General features: G+C 41.1%; 1 non-coding gene across 1 annotated transcript; it reads left to right on the plus strand.

Annotated features, from left to right (window-relative positions):
• The first annotated feature begins 2715 nt into the window (after positions 1-2715).
• On the plus strand, positions 2716-2822 carry LOC128286332 (small nucleolar RNA R71). Its single transcript, XR_008276875.1, has one exon. It is a non-coding gene; the product is annotated as a small nucleolar RNA R71 (small nucleolar RNA).
• Positions 2823-3263: the final 441 nt, after the last annotated feature.

Here is a 3263-nt window from a genome sequence, read left to right on the forward strand (position 1 = left end):
GAAAAGAGTAAACAAATGTAAAATGGAGAAGCTTGAGTCGTCGAAAATAGTGTTTTAGGTGGCGCACGGGCGTGGCAGGTAGGGCGTGTGGAGTTGCAGCGGCTAGGGTTAGGGATTTTTGGGGAGGAAGATGATGAATAGTGAGGGGTTTATATATATTTTGGGGCACATAGCCATAGGCGTGCCCATGTGCCCTAATTTTTGCCCGTATGTTTCGCGAATTTTAAAATTAGGCGCGTTTGACATTTGCCCCACGCCCGTGTTCCTTGGACGTGTGGGTGCACACGGCCGTGTCACATGGCTGTGTCTTACTTCGTTCGCTTCTCCCACGCCTGTGTATGATAGCCTACGCCTGTGTTCTTTTTGACAGTGTCAACCACGGGTGCATGACACGGGCGTGTCGCACGCCCGTGTTAAATTCTCAGTTTCAACCATAGTTTCAAGGCACGGGCATGTCTCATGCCCGTATTGTTTTGGAAGTTTCGCCCACGGCCATGTCGCACGGCCGTGGCGACTTATCACATCTCGTGTTGGAGAAAAACTTTTTCCCTATTTTCACACGGCCGTGGGCACGCCCGTGTGCCTGGCCGTGTGGATGGGAAAACCTTGTGTTTCAGGACTCAGTTAGTAGGTTAGATTTGAAAAACTAGAATTCAAATAAATCATTACTGTTAGTGCTCGGGTTGCCTTTCGAGAAGCACTTATTTATAGTCTAAGCTTGACTTACCTCTTTGGTGTGTGATCATGGTGGCTCGAGGAGTTTACACTCTTCATCCCTGCTATTAACTTCATCAATATAAGGGTTATGACGAGTATTGTTTATCTTAAAAGTGCCGAATTTGGGATGAATTACCTCAACTATAACATATGGAAAAATATTGATTTCGTGAGAGGAATTTCTTCATTAGGTTCAGAAGTGGGAATGCGAGGGTCTGCTATATCTAGTAGTACTTTGTCTCCAACCTTAAGTTGATTTGGTGTGTCTTTGAGCTCGTCATGGTGTGGTTTTGGTTTATCGCGTGTCCTCGGTCTATGTGTCCGCCATTCATCTAGTTTTTCGATTTATAGCCTTCGTTCTTCATGGATAGGTCCTTTGTTGTTGTTTGAACATGGCTCATATGTGTTCTTCGAAATTGTTTCCTATACAGAGGGTTTCACCACATGATCAGAACTAGTAGAATGATTTATACCACCACCTTCAATTTTTGATGTATTACTCGAATTACGAACGTGAAGGGTGATTGTTTCATCTCCCACACGAAGTGTGAGTTCACCTGTACTAGCATCAATAATGGTTCTAGTAGTCGCTAAAAAGGGTCATCCTAAAATCAAAGGTGCATTACTATCCTCTTCCATGTTTAGAACAACAAAGTCTATTGGGTATATAAATTTATCTATCTTAACAAAAACATCTTCAATGATACCCCTAGGAAATCTAATGGTTTTATCAACCAATTGAATGCTCATCCTAGTTTGTTTGGGTTTCCCAAGACCTAGCTGTTTAAACATTTTATAAGGCATAACATTAATGCTTGCCCCTAAGTCAGCCAATGTATTATGAGCATCTAAACTACCCATTAAACAAGGAATCACAAAACTCCTTGGATCTTTCAATTTGTTGGGTAGCTTATTCTGAAATATGGCTGAGCAAATTGCATTCAACTCCACATGCGATGCCTCATCCAACTTTCGTTTGTTTGCTAGAAGCTCCCTTAAAAATTTGACTGCGTTTGGCATCTGCGAGAGAGCTTCGATAAACGGTAAGTTAATATGTAATTTCTTTAATAGTTTAAGGAATTTACCGAATTGTTCATCTATACTGTCTTTCCTTGTTGCATTGGGGTATGTCACCCGTGGTTTTTACACTTTACTTACCATTTTTTGCTCACTGTGGTCCACCTCACCTTTATCTTGACTTACCATAATGCCTTGCCTCGGTTCTGATGCAGGCTCAACTAACCCTTCCTTGTCTTGAGTGGTATCGCATTAAGTTGTTCCCTTGGGTTAGATTTTGTGTTACTCGGCAGGCTACCTTGTGGTCATTCGGATATCAATTTAGTGAGCTGACCTATCTGAGTTTCGAGCCATTGGATTGACACTTGTTGATTTTTAAGTGCTGTCTCAGTATTCTGGAAACGAGTTTCTGACACCGAGATGAATTTTGTTAGCATCTCCTCAAGGTTCGACTTTTTCTTTTGTTGGTAGGGTGGTTGTTGGAAGCCTGGAGGTGGTGGTCGCTGATTCCTTTGGCCTCCCCATGAGAAATTTGGGTGGTTCCTCCAACCTGCATTGTAAGTATTACTATAAAGATTATTTTGTGATCGAGGATTATTACCCATGTAATTTAACTGCTCGTTCTCCATGTTGTGGCTATAGGGTGGGTAATCTGAATTGCTCGATCCACCTTCACTTGCTTCGCACTGCATTACTGGGTGAACCTGTGAAGAACTAAGAAAACCGTCAATTTTCTTATTCAAGAGTTCTACTTGATTAGAGAGCATGGTGACTGAATCGATGTTATAAACATCGGCTATTTTTTTTGGCTTTGTCCTCATAACTTGCCACTGATAATTATTCAGTGACATCTCTTCTATAAATTCATAAGCACCTTCAGGTTTCCTATTATTGATAGTTCTGCCAGTGGCTGCGTCGATCATCTGTCGAGTCGAAAGATTTAGGCTATTATGAAATGTTTGCACCGGTAGCCAGAGTGGTAACCCATGGCGAGGGCATCTTCTCAAGAAGTCCTTGTATCTCTCCCACGTATCGTAGAGTGTTTCTAAATCCATTTGCACAAAAGAAGAGATATCATTACGTAATTTAGCTGTTTTAGCCGGCGAAAAATATTTTAGTAAAAAATTTTCGGTCATTTGTTCTCAAGTAGTGATTGACCCTCGTGGTAACCAATTCAACCATTGTTTAGCCTTATTCCTCAACGAAAAGAGAAACAACCGAAGGCGAATGGCGTCATCAGAAACGCCATTGATTTTAAAAGTATCACATAGTTCCAAAAAGTTTGCCAAGTAAGCGTTAGGATCTTCGGCCTGCAAACCATCAAATTGAACAAATTGTTGTATCATTTGAATTGTGTTAGGTTTTAGTTCAAAAGTATTTGCAGCTACAGCAGGCCTAACTATGCTCGATTTAGTTCCTGTTAAAGAAGGTTTAGCATAATCATACATAGTGCGTGATAAACCGTAATTTATACATATTTTTACCCATGTTTAACGCATTTTATGGATGATTTCCCATTAGAATTGGTG

This window comes from Gossypium arboreum, chromosome 12 (assembly GCF_025698485.1).
Source record: "Gossypium arboreum isolate Shixiya-1 chromosome 12, ASM2569848v2, whole genome shotgun sequence".
Taxonomy (NCBI): domain Eukaryota; kingdom Viridiplantae; phylum Streptophyta; class Magnoliopsida; order Malvales; family Malvaceae; genus Gossypium; species Gossypium arboreum.